Source organism: Centruroides sculpturatus, unplaced genomic scaffold, assembly GCF_000671375.1.
Source record: "Centruroides sculpturatus isolate CEXI.00-Female unplaced genomic scaffold, Cexi_2.0 scaffold411, whole genome shotgun sequence".
Classification (NCBI taxonomy): domain Eukaryota; kingdom Metazoa; phylum Arthropoda; class Arachnida; order Scorpiones; family Buthidae; genus Centruroides; species Centruroides sculpturatus.
Window position 1 is genome coordinate 538,722 of NW_019384776.1, and position 12,274 is coordinate 550,995.

The 12,274-nt window shown below is 26.7% G+C and overlaps 1 protein-coding gene across 4 annotated transcripts in view; it reads right to left on the minus strand.

Annotated features, from left to right (window-relative positions):
• LOC111629082 (protein lingerer-like) overlaps positions 1-10,805 on the minus strand; it is a 90,957-nt gene extending 80,152 nt beyond the window's left edge. For 3 of the 4 annotated variants that reach the window (XM_023372943.1, XM_023372942.1, XM_023372944.1), the window contains exon 1: positions 10,597-10,805. The gene's annotated coding sequence lies outside the window, so the exon portion shown is untranslated. The remainder of the gene's footprint in view (positions 1-10,596) is intronic. The other variant, XM_023372941.1, reaches the window with a different exon arrangement.
• Positions 10,806-12,274: the final 1,469 nt, after the last annotated feature.

Genomic DNA, 12,274 nt, shown 5'->3' on the forward strand with positions numbered 1-12,274 from the left:
GGCCATCAAGAGTGGAAGCTGGAAATTTTTCTCCAGATAATGAGAAAACAAAGGTATCGTCTAGTGGTTCCTACCCCTATAGAATTAATGTTATTTGGTTCCTTGTCAATTCTTTCCCAAAGCAATTCAAGACACTTCTTTGACAGAAAATTTTTCCTCACATTTTAGAAAGTGAGGAAATATCCTCACTTTCTAAAATGTGAGGAAAGGAGTTATATCCTCTATGTTACTTTGGCCAATTATTTCCATTATCCTACCTTATGTTTGCATAATCAACATTATTCTTCCAGCAGACAACTTTAAATTAGGATTTTATGGAGACAAATTGTGTACTTAACTTATTTACATAAAATATATTTGGAATACCATTTCTGTTAGAATGAGTCATGTCATTTGGTTTGTAAGTATACCCCTCTATACATTCGTTTTAGTAACAGTATGCAAAACTGTGCCAAGAAATAAATACTACACAATATATGCTTTGTGGTTGTAACTGCATGAAACTTAGAACTTAAATATTAAATACAGGTAGCCCTCAATTTATGCCAATTCACAGTAATGCCACTGCGCAATTCACCATTATGCAGTGTAATTCCCTGATTTTCCATATGCCAGACTGATTTTCATTTCAGTATTGACATATTTACTGTGCTGTGACATTGTACATTGGTTAAAACAAAGATTGTTATTGAATATATTTATTTTTTCTGTTTATTATTATTGGGTATGTATACATTTGCATTAAATTAACATTAAAATACTAAACGTTTAGGTTCCCAAGAGTCAAGTTATTAAACTTAATAGTCACATAAATGTCGTCCGAATCCAGAGTTCTAATGAACGAGAATAGTTTGTATACCATATCAGTTCATTCAGAAAAATACCTTATGATGCAGTAGCACTTCCAGCAATCACAAATTATCGTTAGTGAGACGAAATCTACTTCTTGTTGGCCAGACAACACCTTCTAATTGGCCAGACAATATGTACTTCTTGTCAGTCAGATGATATCTAACTCTCCTTAGCGAGACGAAACCAACTTCAATTTTTCCGCCCAAACTGACCTTATATATGCGCTACAGCAGCTGGCAGTTGACCAACCAGCATCTCCGCACATCTTTAGCTCTATTTTGGGTTAGCGTATCCTTTCAACTATGGAAAGTTTGACGGATGAACTTTGTGAGTTAGACAATGATTGGAAGCGAAGTGCAAATGTAAAAAGGAGCATCATCCCATCCATTTGACCATATTCCGAAATTATTAATGAAAGAAAACAAAAATCTAAACAATTACAAATGGATACTTTTTCCGAAAAATGTAAGAGATCCGAAACTTTGAAATACCATTTATTTTTCTTAAGATTTTTTAATAAAAACATTTTATTTTATCATAAAATACATATTAAATTTATGATGTATGTATTTTGTATTATATTGTATTAATAAACAAAATTATTTGCTTATTTTTCACTTATGTAGAACCTAACCCTATACCTCGCTGTAAATATGGGTTCATTTTACGCCAATTTGATTTGTGCCTGCTTTTTAGGAACAGAACTTCGGTGTAAACCGAGGGCTACCTGTATATGCCAACATCTGCTACAGATTGCATATAACTCATCCAATTTTGCAAAAGTACAAAAATGCTCAGTAATCCAACATTTTCAATAATCTGGCATCACTCTGGTCTCACAGATGCCAAATTAACAAACTTCTACTGTAGTAAAATTAATTGTAATATAAAACAGATAAAGTTAAGAATGAATGTACAACAAACTTTTTTTCATAGCATAATCATCACTGTTCAATAAATAATATAAATTATTCAAAACTGTCCACTAATGTTTCACAACAACATTTCTTAAAAGATGTTATTGTTTTGATTGTACCAAACATTTGTTTTAAATATAGTGTGATCCTAATTTATGAGTAACTTGTTCCAGAAAACCTCTCTTATGTCAAAATGGTGTCATTATTTACAAGTTATTATTATGGACAAAATTTGTACTTTGTTTGCAGCATAACCATTCATTCTACTTGTATATTCCCAAAACAACATCTATTTATCTAATCAATCAATGATCCTAAATAAAATAAAATTGTCATTAGATTATTCACCAATATAAAAGCAATACATAGATAATCAGACATTTCTTTATTTAATAAGATAAAAAAAGAATAATTAAGGCAACAAATCAAAATAAATGTATTCTTGCAGTTATTCAATACTTTACTACCCAACATCAAAAACAAATTTCCTATTAAAAAATTCTAACATTTTTAGCATAATTGATAGGTCATCAAATTTATTCCTATCAATTTGATGACCTATCAAACTCAAAAGAATAAAATGATTAAACAAAAACATCCAAACAAGTTCAAGAACTTGATTCTATAAACAATAATATATACATGAAGCAATCTGAACCTAACAAGAAATGAAACATAACTGTGTATATGCATACAGTCCCAATCCGTTAAACGAAGTCTACTTCCATGTCAATGGAAAAGATTCCAAATTTCTATGGTTTAGGCACTTCCCTTTTACTTTCTGCTTTTTCAGCTGTTAATCACTGGGCTGGGGGTACAATGTTCTCGATAATTTTAGCATTCTCCCCCAAAACTGCTGTGTCCTCTGTGCTTGTGAAGATGGTTAATGTGTTTAGCCACTGATTGCACGCATCACATTATCCAGCTTTACAAGTGCAGAGGACATGGAAAACAATGAACTGTTAAATGTTTTTGAAAACATTTACAATTCCATTGTCAAATTTGTTTAGTACAGAAAAAAACCAACATCATTTTAAACTGAACATTCAAAAATAAAATATATGTCTTTTAAACATAAACACACATTATATAATTAGGAAATCCCAATTGTCTTTTTTGTACCAAACAGATCTGATGATGGAATTGTAAATGTTCCAAAAATGTTAATCTTTCTAAAATTAAAACATTTTCTGGCTTCTTACACATTTAGAGTGTGTATTTGAACTTTATTGTTTAAATAAATTATCATAATTTGAAAATAAGGCAAATAACTGGAAAGGAATTTTTGAAAAATGACAACATATTTAGTGTCATTTATCAATAATTAGTTTATTTCAGTTATACAAACAGGACATTAATTTATATGCCTATTAAACAAATACAGTATAAATCTATCAATCATAAAAGTTTTAGTCAATATAATTATTATTATTTTGAAAAATAAACATTAAAGTAATGGATAAATAAACTGATGGTTTTAATTCAAAAAGTTCTACATTATAAGCTTTGGAAGGAAAAACTTATGTTTTCAAGATTTAACTTAATCTTATAGCTCTGCAGTTTAATAACTAAAGAAGAAAACAAGTCCAACTTGTAATTCAATCACTATCACAATCCCTAATTCATCAATTGGAGTGTAGCATTACAAAAAAAAAACTCATCTTTCAAATGTTTTTGGGCATTTTTGCCTAGTTCTAAATAATATTTTAATGTTTTACAAACTAAAGTAAAAAATTGCTAAAGTACAAAGAAAAGAAACTGCATATAAAGAACACTAATATAGACATTTATTTAGATCTATGATAAAAATTTTTTATAACTGTTACCATAAGTAAATCCCAAATCTTAATACAGTAGTACCTCAGGATACGAATGCTTCAGCACACAAAATTTTCAGGATATGACATGAAATTCAAATATATTTTTGCTCCACGGTATGAATAAAAACTCACCATACAATGTTACATAAATTAGTTTCCAGCACCACTGCCATGATGATGTGTTCCTTCTGTTCATCGGTCTCAGTCCGCGTGTTTGTTTTGTCGCGGAAGGATCTCGCTCAATAAAGGAAATCTTGAGGCATTATCAAAAAATGACTGATTTTATTGAAAAGTAACATCCCAAAAAGGTTCACACTGGCTGTATTGCTGCTCAGTTTAATGACATTTGCCTAAGTCATTTTAGAAACATTTTAAAAAGTAGGCAAATCTACCTCTATCCAATGAAAGTGCCGGTGGAAGTGAAGGAAAGAAAGAAAAAAGCAGTGAATAAAAAATTTTAAAAATATATATAAAACAGAAAAGATAAAAAATTAAGTGTAAAGTTATTTTTAACTTATTGTTACATTATGTTATGTAAGTTAAGTTTTAGTATCATTTCCCTTCTTCCTCTCCTCCGCCACCAGTTTACACCTCCACTGTTGTCTATCCTCAAAGGTAAAGTGCAAATAAAACTACATTTTTAAAATCAATTATTATTCTATTATGGTTATTTATATATTTACAACTACAAAATGCATTTTTCAGTGTTTTCCTTACTAAAGTTATTTTGTTTCAATGTACTACTTAGCTTTAATTTGAGTGTATTTTTCATGTTGGAATGGATTATTTAGTTTTACATGTAATCATATGGGGAAAAATGATTCACCTTACAACGTTTTCATGATACGATCTCAGTTTATGAACGGATTAATTTCGTATCCTGAGGTACTACTAATATATAAATGCCTGAATAAGACAAATTTTAAAGTTCATATTCTTCAGTAAATTAACAGAAATATCATCTGAAAATAAGCAAAGTTGTCTGAAAATATGGTATATTAAAAAAAAAATAGTAGTAGTAGAAGAAAAAAAAGAAAGAATTAAATGTTAAAATTTGTAATATTAAAAAGAAAACATTACTGCATATAAATTTTTGGAAATTCAAATCTCCAAGACAACCACTGTTAAATGTAAGACAAAATCATGTAGGAAATTTAGAAATTTAATAGCATAAAAAAACACACTTTTAAAAAATTAGAACTTTTAAAGTAATTGTTTTAAATTTAAATAAGAAATTATCTTCACTAATAGAAAATAAATAGGAAATGGAAACTTCTCAAAGATAAATTACAAGCTGTTGTATTTACAATTCAATTATAGATGCAAAAGTATAACTAGTAGCGAAATATCCCAGATTTTAATACCCGATTATATCTTTTATAGATGGTAAAAAGTAATCTACTAACCTATTGTTTATTAATATACATTAAAAAAAAAAAAAAAAAAAAANTTAACAAAATTACTAAAATTATTAGTAATATATATTATTATTATTATATTAATTATATATTTTTAATACAGGTAAGAAAATAACTCAATTTATTACAGCCATTAATGGTAACAAATCAAGTATTAAACTAGAAATGAACTATAGGACAGATTAAATCTGACATTCAAAATGAAAATGCTCATAAAACACAGGCTTAAAGAAAAATCAATGAAATGATAAATTGTAGATTCTATAAAATCTTAGAATAAATTAACATTTATTGCATCACTGAGTTTGATAGTAGCAATAAACTATTCAAAGAGAAAGAGAGAGAGAACTGAAACAAAAAACAAAAGTTAGATTATTTAACCCTCTTATTTATAAGGTTACATACTCTCATGAGTTACAATATTGAACAAACAATAAAAAGAATAAATAGAAATTATAAAAGTACAAATCCATAGAATATACGAGAAGGTCCTAGTAAAGCAATTTATATAACAGATTAAAGATGGAAAACATGAATATAAAGGTAAAAAATAGGTCATTAGTTATTATTTACTGATATATAGAAACTACTGATCAACAAATGACATATATAGGTGAACAACATTGAAAGGTTACTATTTGTTACTTAATACATATTTTAGAAAACTAAAACTGCTTTGTTTATTGAAATGATGGATAAAAATGTAATTATTAGTTGGAATGATAATGAAGTTCTTAAAGCCATAAAATCATATGATGCTCAACTACTTAAAAAAATTATTACAACAGGAAAGTTCTCTATTCTGTTTGAAATGACTATTGACAACAAATTTTTGATAAGGATCTCATTATTTCCAATATTTCAATAACATTTCAATGATATATTAAGACAATTTTTCTGTGGTTATATTCTTATGTCAAAATATTCCATATAAATGCACTTGAGATGATGCTATTTAAAACAAATATTTGTATTTATATTTTGTTAAGGTTTTTTCCTATAATTTTTCTTTTGAACTGAATAATAATTTGAATATACTAATATAAACTATAAAGTTATTGCATAGAAGCAACAAAAAATATTAACAATTAAGAAAACCACCTTCCACTTGTTAAAATACATAGATAGATTCAAATAAAATCTATTTATAAATCAAAACAGCATAAAAGTTTAAGTTCTGTTTACCATTTACCAGTACTTTTACTATGTCACAAATTTTCCCAAATCAAAACAACCATTAATCAATCCATTAAAATATCAATCTTATCTTAACACTGAAAAACAAAACCAAATATAATGACAGAGAAGTGGAAAATTTTGACAACTATACTGATATTTACTTCACAGGAAGTTGTTAATCTAAAATGCATTTTTTTCACTTGAGAATGAAATACATTAACTGTGAAGTTATTAAAAAGTATTTAAACTATAGTCATGTTAAACCTTCTGAAAAACAATTTAAATGAATTTGTATATATAATGAGTCTCAATAAAAAACAATTTATAACAACTAAACAACTGGGAAAACACATGTTTGCTACACACACAGTTTTATTGAGCAAAAGATTCAAAAACAATTGATTACTCAAGATCAGCAGCTGTTACAGTGTGAGAATGTTTGTCATTAGTTCAAAACGTGTTGAAAGTTACATAAAATGCATTAAAATCAAGGAAAAAAGCAAAAAGATTTCACAAATCAAACTAGTGTGGGTGACCTTGCCTCAGCTTGAGTTGTCATGTCTACTGTTGACTGCTTATGAAATTTCCTGCAGAAATAAAAACCCTAGGAGAAAATTCATAGCTTGCATGTTCTATTTCTACTGGAAGTGACTTTTTGTGCATTTTCCGATTTTTGGGTCATCCTCAAATTGAGCCAATCAAAACAATATACAATATCATGCATAGATTTGAACAAATTTAATACACTTTTGTTGGCTAACAAAAATTATGAAAAACAATTAAAATGTAGATAAAAATACTAAGAAATTTAACAGCTGTAGTAATAATTAGTATTCATCATTCTGTTAAAATGTGCATCATTTATTATTTGCCACAATTTGTTTTTTTTAAACAGTCATAATTTGAGATATATTTATTCAGTTTAAAATTCTCATATTTGGATCTATCATGATAAATGATAATCTACACAATATAATTTTCTTTAAAAAAGGAAATTCATAGCACACAAATTATAATTTAATAATTGCTTAAATACATTAAGTACTTATATATGCAAAGTGTTTTAGTAATTAGTATTTAATTTATACAAAAATTGCAAAATTAATACTTTTATTAACAAAGTCCATATAAATTTTAAATATTTATATAAAATGATTTTAATATATTACTATTCTCCGGTGTTGTGGTAAAGATGTGTAAAATGATTTTACTTTGAATTATAGATCATCATCAATATTAATGGACATTTCATCATTGTAAAAGAGTAAATTCTAAAATCTAATATTTAAAATTCAGTGTGGATAGTTAAGATAGGTCAACGAGATCTTATTGAAAATAGATAAAAAAAAATTATAAATCATCTTGCAAAACTAATAAATTCTACAAACTATTATGAATGAAAAATAATGATTAATAAAGAATAAATAGATTAATGTTTCTGTATTTATCCAGAAAATTGATGTTTTTCAACTAACTAAAACTGATATCAGATAACAAAAGTATCTATTAACATTTGTCATTTTAATCAAAAACAGATTGTATAGTATTTTGTGCATTATTTATTCATAACACTAAACATATATTCATAAACTAAACTCAAGCTCTAAAGTTCATTAATCACAAATTAGAATTATTTATAATCTAAGATTTTGATAGTGAAATTTGTTAAAGCAATCTAATTCATGCATCTATCAATACAATTTATTGTTAAAATTTTTCATTTAAGTAGAAAATATTGACACAGATGAACATAATCAATTGTAATTATACCCAATCATTAATAAAACTATTTATTAAAAAAAAAATAGTAGTTTTCTTTCCTTCAATTATGATATACATTATAATCAGCAAAAACTGAAAATAAGAATAGAATGTATGTAATACTCAATAAACTAATGTGTTTCTATAATCCAACAATATTCAATTTTCGAAAAAGTCAAGAAATCTAAAATAATTATTATATAATTGAGAATTCTACCAGTAGATTTTATTTACATTTTAAAGTAATTTATAATTATTCAAATGCAATTACAATAAAATAAATTAAACTTTAAAATTTAGTCATCTTAATTTATTTAGCTCAAAGTATTTCTGATTATCTTATTCAATTTATAAATTAGATATATTTTAGAAATCCTTATGCTAAATTTAATTTGTATAATAAGATTAAAAGTATGTAAAGAGTTTAAAATTAGTTGACTAATTATTTTGATGATAGTTTAATAAAGCAATAAATAAGATTACAGATTTAAATATGTATGTATAAAACATACATACAAATTTATCTAATTTCTATTTCTGAAAATAAATATAAAAATTTTGATAGTCATTAGTAATCTTTAAGATCAATAATAAATGTAAACTTATTATTATTAATCATGTATTCATTACAATCAAAGAAATCTCATTCTAGTATACTAAAACGAATTTTTCTTCAAGTATGTATATAATCATCAATGTATCCAAGAATTAACTTAGAATTAAAATTATAAAATTTCATAATCCAAACAAAAACAATATAATTTAACCATCAACAGTATCAAATTAGAATAGCTACTTTTTGTTGCCATTTACAACTATTTTATATAACATATATTTCAGCATTTTCAAATCAGATTTGAAATAATGAGGTGCATTAAACTGAATATACTCTTCATGTAATTAAAATAAGTTTTGTTAGATCAATAATTTGCTTATGTAAGGCAAATGTGATCAAAGAAGTTGCTAAATAAAAATAGAAAATTTTTCACTACTGATAATAAACATACTTTATCATACTTTTTAGTAACTATTATTGATAATATAGGATGTGGATATTTGGCAGTTAAAAATTTTTAAACAAAAGGATAGATAATTTTGAAAAATTTCATTTGTAGTATATAATATAAATCTGTTATTTACTAGCAAAACTATAGGCATAAGAAATATGCCTCTAGTTTTTAGTTATTATATATGACAAAAAATAAAAACACAAAAATGCACATTTTAAAATATAAAGTTTTCAGTTATTGATCAATTAATTGTTATGCAACTAATATACAATCAAAATTTTATTTTTTCTATCATAATACTACTCTGCGTTAAATTATTAATGAAACAAAAAATCTATTTAGTATAAGGGGGCAATTTTACTTAAATATGAATAAATAAAAATCATGTTATTTCTTGTAAAGAATGTGTTTTGAGTATTTTAGCTGAATTCTTTTAATTTGAATGAATCTGTTTTCATTATATTTCAAGCTTCCATCATAATTGCTTACTTGTTTTTACTTTTATTTATCAGTATAAACATCTACCACAAATATTTTCAAAAAATTCTTATTTCAAAACACTCCAATTGTATTAAGGATTTTAAAAAATGTAAATGAAACAACAACTAGATACCAGAAAAAAAAGCATACAGACTTTATACTTACTGAAGTATTTAGTTATAAAAAATAACTTTGATGCATAATGAAATATAATTAGTATTTAATGTATTGCCGTAAAAAATTGTGATTTAAACTAGCTATTTCACTATATATAAAATTTCCAAAATCTAAAACAAAGAAGTAATAGTCAACATTGTTAAACTTTTATCTGAATTTATATTAAAAACTTATATATTCATAAAAATCTCACTTAAATCTCAAATATAATTTGAATAAATAAAGTATTTTATAATTAAACAAACAGAAAAATCTAAACTAATTGATTAATTAAGACTTGAAAAAATGAAGTTCCTTAGCAAATCTTAAATTATAATTTAACACTATAATAAATAATTTTCAGTCAGTATACATTAATAAATGAAAAATTTAAATTTGCATAATACAGGAATGTGCAATCTTATAAAAGCAGGTGCTCAAAAAATATATTTTATTGGTTACATGCCAAATGAGGGTTATCTACTTAGAAAAGAATCTTGAGGTTCAAAGTTTCTGGAAGGCAGATCTCATTTTAAGCCCACAGGTTGCACATGCCTGATGTAAGATAATCTAAACAATGAGAAAAAAAAAGCAGAAATATTTATTTTTTAGTAGTTAAAAACACTTTTATTAAATAACTATTCTAAAAGCACATTTGAATAATAACTGAGACTCCATTATTAACTTGGAGCCATATTAATTTGGCGAATTAGTACCACTTGGTGCAGATAACAATAGAAATCACACAAGGTTCTAATATGAATACTCGATATAATTAAATAAATTCTAACACGACTAAACAGTTTGAAAGGCAAACCAAAACGTTAATTAAAGTTTGAAGAATATAAAAAGCCAAAAACACTCGAGACACTCCAACAGCACTTCTCGCTGAGAGAAGGAAACAATGATGCACGTGACACCACCATCACCAAATAATGTCTAAAGAATGTTTTTCACCTCCGTAAACTTTTATAAGTAGATTCGTGTAATCATAATTACTTACTAAACATCAAATCAATCAATCAATCAATTGAACCTGGTTAACCCTTCTACATCCGAAGATGCTTCATTGTGAATGACGTCGTCGCCTTTACCTGATGAATAAACCTCGAATAATGTTAAGCTTGATTTGTGATTATTAATAGTTGTTAATAATGAATATCATCAAATAAAACGATCAAAAATGTCACATATCCTCACAAATTCATTTACTGATCAACGTTTCATCTTTTTACCTTTCGGGAAAACGATCTCTTCTTCGGAAATATCACGTGACTCCGACGTTGTTAATTGAACGCGAACGGTTTCCAATTGAAAATCACTTTATTAATATCTAACTTTAAAAAATTTTAGCGTTAAGGTAATTTTTACGTATTTATAAATAATAGTTAAACAGTTTATTGCAATTTTTCACATACATTTACTTTTTTATTACAAATATGTATTTATTCGATACTAGAGGCGTTACTGTCGGATAATGTTTTAATATATTTGAAATTTTGAATTTCGGTTGAAATTCTAAATTTGTTAAAAATTACTTTTTATTACTATAAATATATTTATTGGTAATAATAATATAATTTGAAAACGATTAGATAATAATTAGTAAATGTTACTTCATGCGTTTTTGGTTCTATAGTATTATCTGTATTAAATGCTTAATTTCAGGTAGCCAACTGTTTAAATCTACCACGAAGGAACGTTTTCGTCCTGTTTTAGGACATCTTCAACTTCTTAACAAATACAAGTCACTGTTCAAACTGAATTCGAACATTTTATATCGTTTTTGACGGATTGAACCATATTTCAAACTATACATTTTCGTTCTAATTTGTTAAAATCAAGCCCCACTCATGTGCAGTATTCTCGTATGATCGCTTCCCAGATCAGTTAAAAGTATTAATTTTTCACACATCAAACTGCCTTCTTCATTCTTCTGTCTTGAAAGCGTTTAATTAAATCCTCCCAATTTCTTGTTTCTAATACTCCCGTCCACCTGGTTTCCAGTTTTTTCGAATCTTGCATTAATAATGTTTAGTAGTTAATAATAAATCTTATATTATTAATGTCGCCCACCAGTGCCCGAGTGGATAAAACCACTGAACTAGTCGGTCGTGGGTTCGCACCTCGCCAACGGTCTGGCTATGTGTTTTCTTCATGTTAGAAACCTAATTAGGGACCACAAAAGTCCTCCCGGGAGGGAATCCCCTCGGCAGATCACCCATGTGTCGCGTTGCCATGAAGAAATAAACCGAACCAATCATACCAAGTTCTAGGTACTACAGATTGTTTCCAACATGCTTTTACTTCTTTCTCTAGTACCTATTGCGTTAAAATCGTGCTGTTCGTGGGATATCGGGTAATGGATTCGAAATGCTCTTGACACTGAGATTCATTGATCTGTAAATTAATCCTATGTAGAAAACTCATTATTCCCTTAGCTCAATCCGATCACATAGCTTACTGGCTTTTTAATAACTTCTGCCACTGCATTTTGTCTGTTCTAGCTATCTGTATAATCGAGGGTAACCTTTTAATCACTACTTAGATGTTATACTTTTTCGCTAATGGTGTTGTCATCCTTGCTATAGTTTTGTTCGACATTATACAGCACTTTTTTTTACTTCAATTGTAGTTTAGCCTTTTATGTCTATCTGTTTGATTTAGACAAGCATTCGCCA